This window comes from Microcaecilia unicolor, chromosome 2 (assembly GCF_901765095.1).
Source record: "Microcaecilia unicolor chromosome 2, aMicUni1.1, whole genome shotgun sequence".
Lineage (NCBI taxonomy): Eukaryota > Metazoa > Chordata > Amphibia > Gymnophiona > Siphonopidae > Microcaecilia > Microcaecilia unicolor.
Genome location: NC_044032.1, coordinates 152,497,610 through 152,518,626, shown reverse-complemented (window position 1 = coordinate 152,518,626; position 21,017 = coordinate 152,497,610). Strand labels below are relative to the sequence as shown.

The 21,017-nt window shown below is 40.8% G+C and overlaps 1 protein-coding gene across 1 annotated transcript in view; it reads right to left on the bottom strand.

The window, feature by feature from the left end:
* Nucleotides 1-18,958: 18,958 nt before the first annotated feature.
* LOC115463164 overlaps nucleotides 18,959-21,017 on the bottom strand; it is a 60,294-nt gene continuing 58,235 nt past the window's right edge. The window contains exon 7 of the mRNA XM_030193413.1: nucleotides 18,959-19,036. The gene's annotated coding sequence lies outside the window, so the exon portion shown is untranslated. The remainder of the gene's footprint in view (nucleotides 19,037-21,017) is intronic.

Sequence of the window (21,017 nt, the reverse complement as noted above, 5' to 3'; positions counted from 1 at the left end):
TCATGGGATAGCGATGTTCTCTCCACTCTATGGTTTTTCATTGACTTTTTCCCTTATTCAAGACCTTAATGTCAATTTTTATATACATGCAGACAGTATTCTTCTGGTTTTCCCTTCTTCCTCTATCAAATTGATCTTACTAGAGTTCAATCTCGTCTTTGCACCAGTCTTGGCTTTCTGCTCAGAAATTGATCCTAAACCCATAGCCTGTTGGGTGACCAGACCTCTTAAGGCCCCCCTCAATCCTTCTTTTGCCCTTTGATCATCTCCTGCAGCCAGTCAAGTCTTTCCAATATCTCAGCGTTATACTTGATTCACAACTTTCATTTGCACAACATATTTCTTTCCTCTGTTGTGAAGTCAGGTTTCTGCTCTCTACTTTGTTCTGTCCATTCTTATTTTAATTTTGCCTCTTTACATTCTCTGGTGCATGCCTTCATTATCTCCAAGCAGGAATTCTGTAACTATCTTTGCTGGCTTGCCCAATAGTCAACTGAAGCGACTCCAAACACTGCATAACTCTGTTGCTTGTTTCCTTTGCTCGGCTAAATGCTCTGACCATATCACCCATTTATTTTTGCATTTTCACTGGTTGCTTTTCCCCTACAGGGTATTTTTCAAGATTCTTTGTTCGATTCACTGAGCTTATCTTTCCACTCTGATTATTCCATATACTCCTTCTAAGCAATTACATTCCTTGGATTTCCACTGGTTAGTTCTCCCTGCTCCCAAATTGGTTCATTTAGAATCCACTCAGCACACTGCCTTTTATTTTTTTGGGCCTGAAACACTGGAACGATCCTCTCTCATTTATGCAGTCCGAGCCTTTATTTAAAACCTTTAAGTTTCTGCTTAAGTCTTTTTATTCCTCTTAAGCCTTTGGCATCCAACAACAGTGATTCTCCCGTGTTCAGGGTCTGTCATTATTTAAATTTGTGTATGAATGCCCTTGGATTGTGTGTCTCTTTTCTATCATTAATGGAGTTCCTTTCTGTATTTTAATTCATGTAACTTAGTTTTATTATATAAACCGCCCTGACCTGCCTATCCAGTAAGAGCAGTATAATAAACTTTTAATAAAAATAAACAATAGCATTTGGCACTGGGATATCACGCCAGATTTCAGGAATGAGGATTTACACCAAGTGAAACCTGATGTAAATTCTCACTCCAAATTTAGGCATGGCTTGGCCCACAATCAGGACATCCAACAGCGATTACTGAACAGGAAGAAATATACAAGTCTAAAAAGGAGGACATCTTAAGTGAGACCTATTTCAGTCATGTCCAGGGTACAAAAAAGTGCACTGATTGATCATCTGACCATCGGACGGATTAAGGCATGACACCTCCTTAACCCCTCAGTGGTTACTTTCCCCTTCCCTCCTGGAATATAGAAGTAGCTTAATAGTGTAGTGGCTGAGAACCAGGGGAACTGGGTTCAATTCCCACTGCAGGTCCCTGTGACTCTGGGTAAGTCACTTAACACTCCATTGCCCTAGGTACAAAATAAGTACCTGTATATAATATGTAAACCACTTTGATTGTAACCACAGAAAGGCAGTATATCAAATCCAGTCCCCTCTTAAAGGGGATACCAGGCTCTATAACTGCTTCAGGTATTGTTGGCATTCTTAGCAAGGCAGGAAATAAATCCGAAAAGAAACCTAGTGGTTACTGCAGTGGACTGTAAACCAGGGGACACAGGTTCAACCCCACTTTAACTCTTATTTATTTATTTATTTATTTGTGTGTGTGTGTGTGTGTGTGAACCCTCCAGAAACATACTTACTGTACCTAAATATATAAGCCACTGAAGACTACTGAAGTGGTGTACATTTAGGTACAGCATGTATTTTTATGTTTCTGGAGGGTTCACAATTACAAAATAAAAGAGAAAGTGAAATTTGAACTTGAGTCCCTTGGCTTAATGTCCACTGCAGTAACCACTAGGCTGTCCCTCTGCTCTGCAGGGACATCTCTGTGGCCATTCTTTTAAGAATGCTACCAGCCAGATGTCCTTGCCCCTGCTTTTTTTGCCATTCATATCTTGGACAGACCAGTTTGTAAAATGGCTGTTTATGCTGGACGTCCTCTGCACACGGACATCCATCTCACATATTTTCGAACAAGAAATCCTGACACATTTCCTGTTAGAAAATATATGTAAGATAGACATCTATTTTGGATAATATGAGTTGGATGTCTCAATTCTGACTTGGATTCCTTTTGAAAATGCCCCTCTGTGTTATTACTATGTTTTAGACTTATTAAAATGCATATTCATTATTTTTGAATGGTCAGTCGCTATTCACATATATTTAATTCTTAGTTTAAGGATGACCAATGTATTTGTGTCATTTGTTTCTCGTTGTTCTGGGGCTAGTTGCCTCTTGCTGATCTTGCCATGTATGTGCATGAGAGAGGTTTCCTCTATTCTGTTTAGTACTTTCAATGTAAGGCATTATCAGGAATAATTTAGCTCAAAATGTTCACTTACAAGATGTTCTGTTTTGTTACTATAAAAACTAGTAGTTAAAAAAATGACATGGGATCTTGCTACCATGAATGTGGTTAAGAACAAAGAATTACAGAGATGCTTTGAAGTGATTTATTAGCTATCTGGAATTTAAATAAGCTATTATCATGATAAGAAAATTACCAGAAATGATCATAATGGACTAGAAAATACTAGCAAACTGAGTTATCTGGCATGAGTCACCAGAAAGAAAAAGAGGAGGTGAAATGAATCTTCATAAGCAATCAATGTCACAATGAATGGTTTTAATCATCCAACTGGATTCAGACCTGTCATCAAAGAACAGGTTTGAGTATTTGGGGGGGGGGGCTGTTGTTTGTTTGTTTGTTTGTAATATCACAATGTTTCCAAGCACTAAGTGATGTGCTGTTAAGAACATAAGAATACCCATCTAGCCCAGTATCTTGCTTCCAACAGTGGCCAATCCAGGTCACAAATATCTGGCAGAAACCCAAATATTAGCAACATTCCTTGCTACGGACTCCAGGGATAAGTAGTGGCTTTCTTCATGTCTATCTCAAAGGCAGACTATCGAACTTTCCTCTAGGAATGTGTCCAACACTTTCTCTTTTTTTAAATATTTTATTTATAACATATGAAACATCTTACAAGCTAGCACTTGTTTAAAGAAATACAGAGAGAAAAAAAGAAAAAAATATAAGGAAAACCCCCCAAATTTGTAAAGACTAGCTTCGTACTCTCTTCCTTAGACCTCAAAGAGGGGGAGTGAAATGAAAAATAAGGATATCAGTATTAGGAAACAAACATAGAAAAGGCTTAACCCAAATAATCCCACATATATTTAAGTTTCAACCAGTTATTTCCATCAATCCACCGGAAAGTTTCTTCATATCCAAAAAAGTTCTCAATTGTTCTGGTAAAAAAAAAAACATACTTAATACCTAAATACCGAACTAAATATTTGCATGGGTATGCCAGTAGAAAAGATGCAAGAGCCCTTGTTTCTTCTCAGAGAGCCAGTGTCCAACCCTTTCTTAAACCCAAATATGCTAAATGCTGTTACCTACATTCTCTGGCAATGAGTTGTAGAGCTTAACTATTCGTTGAATGAAAAAATATTTCCTCCTATTTATTTTAAAAGTATTTCCACGTAACTTCATGTAGTGTTCCCTAGCCTTTATACTTTCTGAAAGAACAAACAATTGATTTACATTTATCTATTCTACACCACTCAAGCTTTTGTAGACCTCCATCATATCTCCCCCCAGCTGTCTCTTTTCCATGCTGGAGTCCTATCCTTTTAAGTCTTTTTTTATATGAGAGGAGTTCCATCCTCTTAATCAGTTTGATTTGAGATTTCTTGTCTTTGTCTGCTACTCAGATAGTCAGATTATGCCAAGTAACTATAAATCTTTGCTATATAGATCAGTCATATCTCAGATAACTTTTGATAGTTCTATTTAGGTACCATTTTTATAATCCAGGGCTAGTGATCAAAGAAGCTAGTCATTTCAAAGCCAATAGCTGGCAAATTCTGTAGGAACCACAGTGAGAGCATACCAGTTCTATGTAGACCTTACAAAAGTCTGAGACAGATTTAATTTTTCAATGGAGCCCTTGTGTCCTCAACTGAAATAAAGTGGGACTCAACTGAAATAAAGAGTTCAAGAAAATAGGGAAATGGCATATATAAAGTAGCTTCTGACATCTCAGTGGTGTGCAATATGTTGCCAGGCTTAAGTATATTATATACACATTAGCTATGGATATTTTACAATATTTAACAATCTAAAAGTAGCAATTTTCAGTGGAATGGCTTCAGACACAATAAGCCAAGTTAGGAAATTATTCCTGTCCACAAATCTGTTTTCATATCACGTCTAATTAGCCAACATCTACAGTAGTAGTAAACGAACTTAATTACTAAAAAGTGAAAGGAATGAATCCAAGAAAATATTGGGGTGGGGAGGGGAAGGAGCCAGCCGAGAGCTGCATTATTTTTAATGTAGATAGATGCCTGCCACTTAGCAGTCCAGATGATATCTGTAGTAAACTCATGGGACTAGCTGAAGTGACCATAAATCTTCCTGTTTCAAGTTATGTCAAAAATATATATTCCAATCAGAAATGCAGCACTGCTCATGTTTTCCATTTATTTTAAGAACTTATGACAGAACATTGGCAATAAATATCAAAAACTCCCTGAAGTCAAATTGAATTAGATGCATGAATTCTATCACTTACAAAGAGCTCAAAATATAATGGTGAATACATGTCTGTCCAACAAAAGAAAGGAAAACCAAACAATCACACAAATATCAAAAGTAAAAAAAAAAGGGAGGAGTGGGAATAACCTACGCAATGGGTCAGGGTAAAAAAAACCTTCTTTATTTATAGATACGCCAGCGTTTGCTTGAACACAACACATGAGAAAAAAGCAGCAAGCATCAATTGACAGTGGACTCAACATGGTCTATGTTTCAGCCTATGCCTTCATCAGGAGTCCAAAGTTAAAATCAGTGTGAGATTTGCTGAATGAAAACAAGCGACGCTAGAGCCTAGTTGTGGAGTCATCGGTTGTACAGACATTGAGGGACACGATTCAGTATAACCATGTTCCTCACTGTCTGCACAACTGAGGCCCAGTGGCGTTCCGAGGGGCGCTGACACCCGGGGCAGATCGCCAATGTGCCCCGCCCCCCCGGGTGCAGCGCCCCCCATGCAGCGCGAACCCCCCCCCCGGGCGAAGGGACACCCCCCACCCCTGTGAAAGAACCCCCCCCCGGGTGCACGCCGCTGGGGGGGGTGCCGCGCGCCGGTCAGCGTCGTTGGTTTACATGCTCCCTCTGCCCCGGAACAGGTTACTTCCTGTTCCGGGGCAGAGGGAGCATGGAAACCAACGACGCTGACCGGCACACGGCACCCCCCCCCCCCCCAGCGGCGTGCACCCGGGGCGGACCGCCCCCACTGCCCCCCCCCTTGGTACGCCACTGCTGAGGACTACAGAACTCATCTTTCATTCAGCACAATTTCACACTGATTTTAGCTTTGGACTCCTGTTGAAGGCTTAGGCCGAAACACGGACCGTGTTGAGTCCACTGTCAAGTGAAGCTCGCTGCTTTTCTCTCATGTGCTGTGTTCAAGCAAATGCTGGTGTATGTATGAATAAAGAAGTTGTTTTGCGAATACCTAAGTTTTGTGCATAACCGTGTTCATGAAGATTTACTGTTGAAACACTAGCACTTATTCTATTTATACATGAAAGCAGGTGTACAGATATTAGTGTGTTGCTTACCTTCTTTTACTGTGATTCACTTTTTTGACAATCTGAAGGTTTGGGCCATAATGCTCATACCAAATGATGCAAATATCGTAATAACTAACCAGGAGCTTAAGAACAGCTCTGAAGCCCTGAAGTAGGCTAAAAAAGATGGGCTTCCTTGCCAGATGCCAGACATAAATCGAGATGAGCTCTAGGGTGTAGGAAGAGGGAAGTCTGCGATATCTAAAAGCATAAAGATCCAGATTAATTGGGTCGTTTTATACAAGCAGCATTTTATAAAAATTAAATTATCAGGGCAATTCTAACACATAAGTACTAACATTAACATGCCCATTACACGTGTAAATGTCTAGAATGGCTTTTTTTTTAATTTAAATTTTTATTTTTACATTCATTTAAACAGAAATAAAGAGGTCCACGTTACAGGGAACAACCATTGTCATTTAAGGAAAACAGAAAAATCAAATTTTTAGATAACTAAAAATTACAACATTGCCATAATATTATGTTATTTACAACTCAAAAACAAATCTCAGCTCTCTGATTCTTTATCTAAAAGAAATCTTTCAAGCTGAGTTGGATCAAAACAATATATATTGATTCTCCTTCAATTTAACCAGACATTTACAAGGAAATTGAAGAAAAAAAGGTGGCACCTATCTTTAACACTATAAATGTACACATTCACACAAATGTCATAATCCCACCTATGCACTATTCTGCAAATATCTGTTTAATTTACATAGGGTCAGATTCTATAAATGGCGCTGAAAATTTGGCACCGATAAAATTCAGCATTCAATGCTATTCTCTAAAGGGCACTTTGGGATGAGCATTCTTTACTGAATAGCACTGAGTGCCATATTCGGTGCTCAACTTTGGGCATGAGCTAAAACCTGGTGTAAATCCTGGTGTGCAAATTGGACGCAGATCCCAGCTAGTCTGTAACACTGTGTGCATCTTTTGTGAATGCCCCTGACCTGCCCATGCCCCTCCCATGGCCACACCCCCTTCTGAGTTGCATGCAATCTAATTTAGGTGCCCATTGTTACAGAATAATGTGCAGCTAGATTAGCATCCAAATCATAATTAGTGCCAATTAAGTGCTTGTTAGCTCCAATAATTCAATCATTGGCGACCATTAATTAATTATTTTGGATGCCAATCTGGGATCTGTGCCTAATTTGGGGTGACCTTTATAGAATCCAAGGGATAGTGTTTATTTAGAAATGGAGTGTACATATAGGCAGGGTTTTATGCTTACATATGCATCTCTGGCATTTAGATGCTAACACATCAGGTCTAACTAGCTAATTAGCTGGCCTAAGTGTTCCTGCCTGAGGGGTCCTTCTACAAAGGCATGCTAGCATTTATAGCGCATGCTAAAAATAAGCATGCATTAAATACTAGTGATGCCCATATATATCTATGTGCATATCTTGCGCTGTTTAGCATGCACTAATCATTAGCATGCACTAAAGATGCTAATGTGCCTTTTTAAAAGACCCTTTTATTAAGGCACAGTAGAGCCTAATGGGCCAGATTCTATATATGGCTCCTAAAAAATTCACGCAGATTTTAAGTGTATTCTATAAGATTTAAGCATGGTTTACAGAATACGCTTAGTCGATACCAAAGCGCCTAAATCTATGTACACCCATTTACACTAATAAAAACCTGGTGTAAATCCATGCATGTAGATTTAGGTGCACTGACCTGTATTCTGTAATTATGCGTGGAAATTTTGGCACACCCACAAAATGCCTCTTTTAAACTATGTGTCTTCAATATCCCAAGCAAACATCTATTGTTATATGTTACAAAAGCAGCCAGATATATTCAACTTGCTCATATCCTTAATAAAATATGCACATTAAATAATTCAGTCCTGTTTATGAGACCTTTTAAATTATGTGCATTTATTTTGAACTGTGCGCTTTACAATTTAGGCACAGTTCTTTATAGAATATGCTTAGCGATTTCCACGCATAAATTCTGGTAATTGCCAATTAGTGCTCATTATTGCTTAAGTGCTGTTATCAGCACTCATTAGCTTGTTAAGCCAATTAAGTTGCATGCGGTGTTATCGAATCTGCGCCGATTTTGGGAATGCGGGTCTACTGCATGCTAAAAGGGCACTACCACAGTACACACTGAGGTGTCCCGCAGTAGTTTCCCACTCAGCATGTGCTAATCCCACACTGGAAACATTTTTATTTTATTTTCCAGTGTGGAAGGCATGCCCATGGGCAGAGAGAAGGCATGCCCATATTAATTGAGTAGTGCAGGCATTACCACATTCTTCCTGATTAGCATTGGAGTAGTGTGGCAGCCCTTACCGCCTCCTAATTAAGTGGAAGTAAAGACTTCCATGGTACTGGGCATACGTTAATGGGGAAATTAGCGCATGGTCATTACAAAAACATATGGCACAGTAGCCACTTTACCGCCACACTAAAAGTGGCTGCAGCCTCTGGCAAGTCTACATATTGAAACCAACACCGGCCACTTTTTAAGCACAGCTTTGTAAAAGGACCCATAAGTGCATACTCATCCTGCTAGGCTGTTATTCTGTCCAGGAAAGTAGGTTATAGAACTACCCTGATCGAGTCCATGCTGGGGATGTATATGCAATGACCACCCCCCCCCCCCCCCCCCCAGTTTAAACCTTTAATTTAAAGTGTTCACATTATTCCGGCACTTTTGTGTAACATATTGCAGATGTTTGCTTTCAGAATCCTAAGAGGCTCATGTCTTCTTGGGAATGACTTGCCATTATAGCCTCTGGCAGATAGAGCAGTGAACTGTGGGTCATAACTGTTGAGACTTGAAAGCTGAAATTCTACTGCTGTTCTCCCAATGACTGTGTGAAAACTCTGAGAAATCTCTCAGTTCATCTGACTAATAGAGCAAGGCTAAGAATAGCGCTGTTTCATCTTCTGTTTCCCCCTTGAAGGCTATGCAACAACTCAGGGGTTAACTTCCCACCACACTGGGAACACACTGCTGAAGAATTGCAGAAAGTAGACAGACAGATCCTGCTCTGAATTAAATGTACTCTAGAGGCAGAAATTATTAATAGTTACTTATCTATATAATAATTTGTACCTCAAGGTTGTCTGGCTGGGTTCGTAACATGTTGGTGACGTCAGCTCGCCTCCAGCGTTCCCTTCCCTCTCAGTGTCCCGCTCTTGTGTAGAGATGAAATGATGTCAGATGTGGGCAGGACACTGAGAGGGAACACTGGAGGCGATGCGAGCCCAGCCTGCCTGCTGCCGCTCAGATAGAGGGGAGGACAGAATCGCAGGACATCGAGGGGAGGGCAGGACAGAGGAGAATCGATGGACATGGGCAGGATGGGAGGAGAGGAGAGAATCGCGGGACACGGATGGGAGGGCAGGGCAGAGGAGAATCGCTGGGGAGGGCAGAATCGTGGGACACAGATGGGAGGGCAGGGCACAGGACAATCGCTGGACATGGAGGGGAGAACAGGGCAGAAGAGAATCGATGGACATGGATGGGATGGGAGGAGAGGAGAGAATCGCAGGATACGGATGGGAGGGCAGGGCAGAGGAGAATCGCTGGACATGGAGGAGATGGGAGGCGAGGGGAGAATCGCGGGACACAGATGGAAGGGCAGGGCAGAGGAGAATCACCGGACATGGAGGGGAGGGCAGAATCGCAGGACACGGATGGGAGGGCAGGGCAGAGGAGAATCGCTGGACATGGAGGGGAGGCCAGAATCGCAGGACACGGAGGGGAGGGCAGGTGAGAGAGTAGAAATCACTTAGACGAGAGACTTCCTAGGACCCGTTTCATTTTTGAAGAAACGGGCTTTGTTGCACTACTTGTCAAAATAAATGAAATGCATTTTAATTCAATTCAATTTAGGTCTTATATACCACTAATATCTCCTGTTTATGGTTCAGTGCAGTTTACAACATTAGTGGAAACAACAGGTACAGATTATAAATAAGACAGTGGGTGAATACATTCTTATTGGATAGATGTGCTGTTATAGGGTGTTATAATGTACGATTATAGTCTTTGTTAAAATTGATATTTCTAAAGTGATCGGTGGGTGTTATATAGCAATCTTTGGGAAGAAGAAGGTTTTTAGCTTCTTGTGGAAGCTGAGGTAGTTATTCTCCGCTCTGATAGCCAGAGGGAGTGAATTCCATAATGCGATCCCTGCCGCTGGGAAGAGCGAGTTAAAGGTCTTCTGAGATCGGATTCCCTTGTGAAACGGAGGGGCTAGGATCAATTGCTCTTTTAGTCTGCTGGAGTGAACAATAAAAATGGATGAAATGTTACAGGAGTGCAAAGGTAGCACACCTTGAAGAATCTGAAAGACTAGGCAGGCAACCTTAAACTTAGTTCTGTCAGTTATTGGTAGTCAGTGTAGTTTTGTAAGGTAAGGTGAAATATGCGTGTATCTGTTTAGCTTAAAGATTAGTCTTACTGCTGTGTTCTGTGTGATCTGTAGGGGTTTTTTTTTTGGCAATTGCTTCTAATGCCAAGAAACAGGGCATTGCAGTAGTCCAGGTGTAGTACGATAAGCATTTTTACAAGTATCACAAAGGCTTTTTGATCAAAGAATGATCTGATTAGGCAAAATTGCTTCATTGTGAACATTGTTTTCTTCTACAATTGGTTGATATGAGATGTGAATGATAGGGAGGCGTCGAGAATGACTCTAAGCACTCTAGCTTCTGATTCGACTAGGAAGGTGATGTTGTTGGATAGTGTTATTGAAGTTGGGACCTTGGCTCCTTGATTCCGGAACCAGAGAATCTTAGTCTTTTGGGTGTTCAATTTCAGTTTATTTGCTTGGGCCCAGGTCTGAATAGTGTTCATCCCAATTGTTGCAAATCGGGTTGGATCTTGGAGGATGTCAGAGGTAGAAGGAGCATGATGTCATCTGTGTACGATAGCAATAATTCTCCTGATCCCAGGTGAATAGAGCTAAGGGACTACATTGAACAATATAGGAGAGAGCGGGGACCCTTGGGGAACACCACATTTCAGAATCCAGTATTTGGAAAGGTTTTTGTTTTGTTTCACTGAGTAGCTTCAGTTTGAGAGGAATTCGTTGAACCATTTGAGGACTGGTCCAGTTGTCTTACTGGAGTAGTAGCACCTGATCACCCTTACATAGGTATTGTTTGACACGTTGTTAGTATTAAGAGTAGGGTTTCAGTGCTGCGTGCGGGTCTGAATCTTAATTGGGACTGATGTAGTGTGGAGAATGTGTCCAGATATTTGGAGAATTGTTTACCAACATATGATTCAAATATTTTTCTAAAGAGTGGTATACTTGCCACTGGACGATAATTTGCTGCAGATGCTATGTCTAGCCCTGATCCCTTTAATAGCAGTGTGAGGACATTTTTGCCCATATCTGGAGGAAGAGTGCCAGAATCTAGTAGTCTATTACTAGACTAGTCTGTTAGCTATTGAATCACCTTTGTTGGGGTAGTTTGGAACAAGAATTCCACACAGTAGCCTAGGAAGCAATGCGAGTGTGAACATTTTAGTAGTAGTGATTTTACATCTTCCACTGATAGTGGTTGAAATTATTCCCATAGTTGGTCTGCTTTATTCCCTGACTTGTATCTAGGGTGGAGTTGACTCCCGAGTCATAGTCTTAAGTTTTTTTCTTTTGGGTTATATTTGGCTAGGTCAACTCTATTTTGATTGACCTTGCTTTCGAAGTAATCAGCTAGATTTTGAGCGGAGGGGCATGTTTGTTCCTCTCTATTAGGAGAGTGGATGGAAGTTAGGCTCCTGACTAGGGTGAATAGTTTTTTTATTGTCAAGGTTATCCTGGCCCACTAAACTGCTGTCGTATTTTCATTTGGAGTCGGTTACTTTTTGTTTGTAGTGACAAAGGGCGAGTTTCCATTTGGATCTATCAGCAGTAGTTTTGTTTTTTATTCATTTCTTTTCAAGATTTCTGCATTTTGTTTTAGTTGTGACAGCTCATCTGAGAACCATGGTGATTTTCGAGTTGCTTTAACCATTTTGGCAGTAATTGGTGCTATTTTATCCAAGACTGTTTTGACTTTCGTGTCCCAGTCCAGTTTGACAGATTCTTGAGTGGTGCTTTCATGGGTAAGGGAATTCTTTAATTCATTCCAGAAGCTGGATTCGTCAATTTTCCCTCTGGTGATTATTAGCTTAACAAGGTGATGGTTGGGGTGGTTTGATAGGCAGATATTAATGGTAAAGTCCAGTTGGAAGTGATCGGACCATGGTATATACTTCCATGAAGAAAATCCAATCAGGTTGGTGGGATAGGACTAAGGAAATCTAAATTATGTCCTAGCTCATGAGTTAGACCTCCCCCATGTATAGTGAGTTCGGTTGTTCTCAAGAATGATTATGGACGTTGGTATCGCCATCATTCTCTAGGTGTAGGTTTAGATCTCCCAGGACAACTACTCTGGGGAATTGGGACATAGCGGATGAGATGACCTCCAATATGATCAGTTTGGCCTTTGTCCAGGCTCCTGGAGGATGGTAGATAAGGAGTAGAGCAATCTCACTGGCTCCTTTGGAGTTGTCATGGAATTTACATAGCATGTATTCCAATTCTGGGAACATTCCTGTACTAACTAAAGATATGTGTAGAAAGCTCTTATAAATGAGTGCAAGACCTCCCCCCCCCCCCCCCCCCCCTCTTTTATTTAGTCTTGGAGAATGGAGAATGTCATAGCCGGGTGGGGTAGTATTGGACTGTTTTCAAAGAGCATCTGAAAGTATAATAATCATTTATCTATCTTAACAGTAGGATGTATATACAGAGAGTATGATCCAGTAGGATTTGACTATGGGTTTTTAGAGGGAAGTATAAAGACTTAAGGGACGATCCTTCAGTTAAGAGGTCTTTTCTTTCTCAGAGGGGTTTCTAGCTAAGAAGAATACAGAGGAGCAGTTGGTGGGGAGCTCCACTAGGCACTAAGGAAGAAGGAGGAATAAAACACAGGGGCTGCCAGCCTGTTAATCAGTTCTCCCCTGGAGCCATAAGAGCTATGTTTCCCACCTGTGTTGAATTGTTCATAAAAGTCAGTCTGATCCACAGCTGGCCCTCTGAGGCTCTGACTGCCCTAAGGCAGAAAAGTCTGGTCATGGGGAGACTGGATTCTAAGCCTTAGTTATAGAGAACAAAGATTCAAGCTGCTGCCAACTTTAAGTCCCAATCAGGGAAGAGAGAGAGAAAGCTGAAAGCAGCGGAACCAGTGAATGCCAACCACTTCAAGTGTAGAGGGGATAACTCACCCACCTAATAGCCTTCAGGGAACACTAGTAACAACTATAGGAGAGTTAACTGAAACACAGATAAGAAAGCTGAAACCCTGTTGCCATCCAACAAAGAGAGAAAGACTACAAGCTAAAATCCACCACGAGGAACCATGGCACCTAAATCAGGAGGAAAGAGCTAAAGAATAACTAAGAGACACTTCGATACACCATCATAAGGAGTTATATTTTACTATCTTTTCAGTCTGCTAAAACATACAAAAGATGCTGGAGTAATGTTACACCAAGGAGACCTAGAAATGAGGAGTAGCCTAGTGGTTAGTGCAGCAGACATTGATCCTGAGGACCTGGGTTTGATTCCGACTGCAGCTCCTTAACCCTCCACTGCCCCAGGTACAAATAAGTACCTGTATATACTATGTAAACTGTTTTGAATGTAGTTGCAAAAACCACATTAAGGCAGTATTATCAATTCCCATTCCCTTTCCCCTTTCTTTAATGAAGTATTATGATCAATTTTGCAACCAATTTACTTTGATATTATGGACAATTTGATTCATATTTTTCCTTATTCTTTTACTGATTTCCCTTCATACAACAGAAATCATCTGAGTATTCATCCAGGACAGAAGTGAGCTCTTTAACTGATAATAGAATTGGTCATGGAGCTAATCTGGGTTTGCTTTGACAAAGGGTGTGAATACTTTTTGGTTTCTTTATTATTTTTTTACTATTTCTATAATCAATCTTCCATGTTGAAAGTATAGAGTATGTTGTGTAGATCAGTGAAAAACTCCCACTTTAAATTATTTTGAACTGAATTTTCTTCACAGAATGTAAAAATCATACAAGGAAGTTGTAGATCCTTCGGAGGCTAAAATATGTTTACGACAGAATGAGCGTCAGGCACTTCTTCAATCTTGTTTTAATTTGTTTGTTTTATTACTATGATTCTATCTGCTTGGGATGTCCAGATATTGCAGATCCCACAGAACTACATAGTCAGCCCTTTGGAAAGGGGGATGGTATTTGATATACTGCCTTTCTGTGGTCAGAATCAAAGCGGTTTATTTTGTACCTGAAGCAATGGAGGGTTGCATGACTTGTTCAGAGTCACAAGGAGCTGTAGTGGGAATCCAACCCAGATCCCCAGGTTCTCAGCCATTGCACTGACTATTAGGCTACAGGCTGGCAACAGAGTTTCAAGCTAAATTCAATAATCTGTTTTGTGTTATTTAAGATATTGAACTTTGATGGTCCAACATATTTAAAAGTTATTGCTTTTATTCTTGACTAACATATTATATCTGATCTTGATTTCCATAAGATTCTCATCTTGCCACCAAAATTGTTTGGGGGATTTCTTTTCTTGGGGTCCAGGCTGTGGAACCTCTCCTGTTCCCTGGCAGAATGGGAAGGATTAGTCATTTTTAGGAGGGACTTAAAAAGTCTTCCTTTGTGTTCAGACATTTGTTTGTAACCCTAAAAGTGATAATAAGTACTGGCTGATTTTGTGTTATTAATTTTTCCCATCATTGCTTTTACATTTTTTATTGTAACCTGCAGAAAATAGTGCTCTGAATATTTCAATTAATAAATGTTACAAGGCCTTTTCATGGCAGAACTGGAAAACACATTTTCGAATAAATATCAAACTAAACACCTAAAATACTACCGATATACTGAATTGATAACATTGATGATTTGGATTGAGGGAGAAGAGACTCGCACAATTTTAGATTTCTTTCAATGCATACCATCCTACAATCAAATTCAAAATGGACTCCTTCACTGAAAAAGTCAACTTTCAAAACACCACAGTTTTTGTCACAAATGGCTGTATATAAATATCTATATGAAGGGAAACCAACTGACAGATGCAGCAACCTCCACAACTCCAGCTTTCACCCTTCACATACAAAAAAGTCCATTATATACAGCCAAGCCACACAATATCATCGTATCCGCTCTGACCCAAGAGGCAGAAATAAACAGCTCAAAATCCTGACTGAATTCGTCAAACAAAAAGGCTACAACCACAAAATAATCTCCAAGAAGATTGTCTCTCCCTTAAAACAACCAGGGAAAACCTACTACAGTACAAAGAAAAGAAAACCACAGAGAGAATACCCCTTATACTGACATACAATCCAGAGCTGGAGAAACTGAGAAGAATCATAAACAATCCAAAGAAACTACTCCAGGAGGATGAATTATTGAAAGAAATATTCCCAGCTCAATTTATGCTGGTCTTCTGATAATCACCTAATCTGAAACAAAAATTAGCAAAAAGCAAACTGCCAAAAGAACCTGTAAAAGAAGAGAATGGCACATGCCCCTGCAATATACAAACTGCGAATGTACCAACACATATAACAAAACCCTACAGTTACTCACACAGGAAAATCATTCAGTATAAGGGGATCCTATACGTGCTCATCTTCAAAAGTAGTATATATCATTCAATGCAAAAAACATGAAGAAGGATGCTCTATTGGAGGAAACTGGCCAGATGATAAAGACATGGATCAACTTACACAGGCATCACATTAAACACCACAAAGATAGCCAGGGTGGCACATCAGTGGGAAAGCACTTTGCAAGACCAGAGCACTGACTTTATTGTGAGAATACTAATAGGGCATTTTAAGACAATCCAGGAACATAAGACCTTTGATGTTAAAATGAAGAAATATTTTGACACCCACCAGACAGGACTTAAATATCTGACTTTCTTATCACAATGTAAACCATTAAATTATACTACTTTGTCACCATCTGATCAACCATCCACCTCTCCCTCTTTCTCACCCCACCCTTACCCCTACCCTTCCCTGTGAGACTGTCACTAAAATGGTTTTATGTTTCACTTTATATATTCTGATATTTGTCATCATTTGCTCATTTCTGATCTGAAGAAGCATTGCCTTTGAAATTTAATCACAAAATGCATTGCTAGTCCAATAAAAAAATGTATCATCTTATTTTTTTTTGCTATGTTTTATTTCTGTTTATTACAGCTCAACCAAAAATGAAGCCATCTGGTGCCTTGAGTCTTCATTTGTAACTGCCCCAGGATCCCCCTCCCCCATTTATATCTCATCCCAACTTATTTTAGTTCAGTCATTGCACAAAAGTCCTCAGCTGAATTGTGGGCTCTGAATCTAGCCACTATGCAAGGGCATTGTACAGTTATGACAACTCCTGCTCAGCAAGGGATTGTGCACATTACCTCCCCACAGCATCCTCGGCAATGTGTGGACCCAGGAAATGGAACACTTGAGTTGGGAATTGCTACTTATTTCTACAGCAGAATCTCACTTATCCGGCCTTTGCATATCCCATATTCTGGATTATCTGTCACACAGCATCATTAATGAGATGTGTGTGGGTTACGCTTTTCTTTTATCCCCCATCCACTTTTTTTGTTTTGACTTTTCAATTATCTACCCACCTGTCGGTCCTGTTTACATCAGATAATTGAGACTCTACTGTGGGCTGCCAAATCTATGCAGCAAGCTGCAGGACAGCTCCAATCAAACATTTTAATGCATCAGAAATGGAAATACTGGTGTCACAAAATGCCTAGCCACCCGCCTAGGGCTAGCCCGCGGCCACTTAGAGGGTCTATTCCCAGCACAGCTCAGGTCCACCTGCAACTGCCACTACATAGAATCATAGGAAACATGACGGCAGATAAGGGCCATATGGCCCGTCCAGTCTGCCCATCCTCAGTAACCACTAAGAGATCCCACGTGTCTGTCCCACGTCTTCATCTCCATGACACCCACCGGGAGGCCATTCCAAACATCCACCACCCTTTCTGTGAAAGAGTATTTCCTCTGATTCATCCTAAGCCTATTTCCTCTTAACTTCATCTTATACCCTCTCATTCTAAAGGTTTCCTTCATTTGAAAAAGGCTGACCTCCTGTACATTAACACTACTGAGGTATTTAAACATCTCTATCATATCCCCTCTTGTGCTCTACACTAGCACCCTCCCTCCTACCAACTGGATCCCAACCGCCTCTGGGCAAGTCTCCTGCTGTCAAATTATCCCCAGTGATTTCTAGGCGAGTCTTCTGCTCTCAAATTATCCCCAGTGATTTCTAGATTACTGGGGCCACACTCCCAATGCTCCCACAATTCCCCGAAAGCACTCACAGACCCAACACACAAACCACCAGGATTCTTAATCAGTCCTCCAGACAAGCAGAGTCAATAAACAGAAAAGGTGCAATCAGCAAAACAGTAACAAGTAACTGAAATATGGATCAATTATAACACTATCTAAACATTTGTTTACTATCTAAACAGTACTGGGGAGATCAGGATATAGAGCTGCTCACATGTTATCAAATATAACTGATCAACTGATCATAGGGCTTCAGCAAAGAGATCTTTCTCTCTCTTCTCCCTGGCTGAAACTGGAGGCAAAATCAGTAACTCCTGGGTAACTTCAAACTCCAGATCAATCAGAGTCCAGAACAACAACATTTGAAAATAGCTGGCCACATCACTGCAGGGACTTCCTCTTTGTGCTTAAACTAAAGGAGGTATCATTGACTTTTCTGCAACAGCTTAAAATATAACATGCACCATCTGTTGGCCAAACTAGAGAAATACATTACAGGAAAATATCAAAACAATTACCACAGGCTTAAAAACTCCATTGTTTTGTCACAACTGGGAAATCAGATATTTCCTATTTCAAAAGGTGAAAAATATGCACAAAGCTTTACTATAATCATCTTAAAAGAAAAGTATTTTGCAGAGATCTTAATTGCTTTTTAAAGAAATCAGCTGTCAGGCTTGACTTTATTCAACCTCAATTATCTGTCTGAAGGAATGTTTTTTTGCTCTTAGCTTTTAAGTCTACAGCAAATGTTCTCTTTGGCATCACAACAAAGGCCTAACCTCATTGTGTTCCAGGGGCTCATCATCTCACCAGCATCAAAATTCACTAGTAAAAGCAGCCAGTAGTATAGAATGTCCCACTTTTTTCACTTTGCTTCCTTGATCCTTGCTTTAACGTTCTTTGGAGGAAAAATATACCAGCGATTGCAGTTTTAAATGATTATTTGTTTTCTGAATGCTTTCATGGTGAAATCATCCTTTTATTCCCTCCCCTCCCCCCATTTGCTTCTGTTCAATTCCACTGCCTCACACACTAACAACTAATAGGAAAGAAAGCAGCACCGAGGAGGAATCACTGCAAAATATGAAACAGCAACTGCACACACAAAAGGTTTGGAAACAAAGGGGGCCTTTTACTAAGGTGTGCTGAAAAATGGCTTGCGGTAGTGTAGGCACGGGTTTTGGGAGTGCGCCAATCCATTTTTTAGCGTGCCTGTAAAAAAAGGCCTTTTTTGCCGAAAATGGACGTGTGGCAAAATCAAAATTGCCACGCGTCCATTTTGGGTTTGAGACTTTACTGCCAGCCATTGACCTAGTGGTAAAGAATCCGAGTGGTAATGACCTGCGCGCGTCCATTACGCACGCCCAAAAATAAAAAAATACTTTTTGGACGTCTGCCAAAAATGAAATTACCGCAAGAGACACACAGTAGTCAGGCGGTAACTCCATTTTCGTGTGTGTGTAGAGGCTTAAGCGGCTTAGTAAAAGGGCCCCAAAGGGCCTGAAAAATAAAATCAGGTAATGAAAGCAGGAACTACACCAAAGGAGCAGCGAATGATCAGGACAGTGGTGAAGCATCAAATGGTCAGATTTTTCATACTATGTGCCCTGCATTACCAAACCTTCAGGACCACCATACACACATTGTTACTTGTCACATACTTGTTTTCATCAGTTGTCTCTGCAAATGAAGTCCTGCACCAGTGTTTGACGAGACGGATCAAGTCTTTGACTCCTGCTGTACAGGATTTGACAAATTCAACCTGGTACTGCAGAAGGCACATTGAATACAGCTGTAATTCGGTACTGTCACGGCAGAGGTACAGCTTACGGTAAAGGTTCCTTTTTGAACCTGGTAAACACAGAAGAAGAGAATGACAGCACAAGCCTTTGGAGTCAGCCTCTATTGTGGTTGGTTTGATTAGAAATGTTGTTATGGATACTTTTGCTGTTTGAAATATGAAAACTATAAAACTTCAACCCCCTACAACATGCAGCTAATGACATTACTTAAGATAATTAGTTCCGCTCAAAAAAGTTAACAAGAAGTCTGGGGAAACACAAAATGAAAACAGATGGTAGTGATATGCTGACATCACACAGCATGAATTTGTTACAGGACACTGTAACAGATTTCATAATTTAATCAATCATATCAATCTTTTTTCCCCCCTGTTTGTCTTTTGTCCATAAAAACATAAGAATAGCCATACTGGGTCAGATCAATGGTCCATTTAGCCCAGTATCCTGTTTCCATCAGTGGCCAAGCCAGGTCACAGGTACCTGGCAGAAACCCAAATAGTAGCAAGATTTCATGCTACCAATCCCAGGGCAAGCAGTGACTTCCCCATTTCTGTCTCAATAGCAGACTGTGGACTTTTCTTCCAGGAACTTCTCCAAACTTTTTTAAAACCCAGATATGCTAATCAAAATCATCGATAACAGTGGTTTAGTATTTCCATCATTGTACATTGGGAGAGATGGATTATCCTCAGCTGGGAGAGAACATTTATGAGCAGCTGCCTGAAAGACGTCATGTTTTGGGCCTTTATGGCATTAAAACATAATGGAATTAATTTTATAAGAAGTGATATAGTTTTAGGCAGCAGCAGCACGTATAAATGGTGGTATTTTAATCATTAACTGGGCAGCGTATTTTATACTTTTACTGTAAATGTGCACATATATATGCATAAATTGTAAAATATTAGAATTTATATGCATTCTTGTCTTTTGTCCATAAGAACATAAGAATAGCCATACTGGGTGTTAGGCTTCTCACGGAAACACTGGGTTTGTGAGCCCTTGGACCACTGCCGTAGGGCAGCAGTGGCAGGCAAAAACCCCCAACCAGCACTGGGCTAGCACAACAACAAGGCTGGGTGCAGACATAGATAAATAAGCAGGAATACTCTGGACTAAACACACTAGGACTGGAACACAGGACTGGAGCAAGCCTTCACCTACACTTGACTGCCGTTCCCCAGGGGTTGAGCCCCTAGGTGCAGGCAGCTGGCAGGACTTACCGGATCCAGGAACCCACTCAGGGAATTGGACTCAGAAGCAAGCCAGACCAACAGGGACTGAGGGTCAGCGGGGAAAGGAACAAACATGGGAGGCAAGGCAGGAAACTGAGCTAGAACTCACAGACAAACAATACAACACAAGACAGAAAGTAGACAGACTAAAGGACCAGGACTGAAAGCTGCTAAGCAGCCACTAAGCAGAGCATGAAGACAGGTAACATCAAGGACTGAAAGCTGCCAAGCAGCCACTAGGGAAAAAACACAGGCAGACAAAAGAGCAAGAACAGAAAGCTGCCAAGCAGCCACTAAGAAGGGAACTAGCAACTAAAGCTAATAGCTAACCTACACACAGACTAACCAAGGACCAGACAAAGAAATACAAATAAGAAACAAGACTAGGAAACAAGCAATAAAGTACAAGCTAAGCTACACAAAAACTAGACTAGAACCAGGCAAGGATTTCAGACAATAAACAGACTAGGCAGAAATGCAACAGAGCACACCAACATACCCAGAGACCTTAGGCGATGCAAAGGCAAAGACAGAAAGTTTCCAGGTGGTTAATAAAGCCCATTAGCAGCTGAAACTCAGCTGCAGGAATCACAAGGCAGCTACGGGTGAGGCTAGCTGCCAAACTTCAAACCAAGTCTGGAGGGCTAGAATATCTGGACCAGACTGGAATGAAAGCCTGGAATGTATAGGGAGACAGCAAGACAGTCTATGGCAGCCACCAGTTCTGGCCACCAGAGGGCGAGGAGAGCACAGCCATGGAAAATAGTCACAATCGTGACACTGGGTCAGATCAAT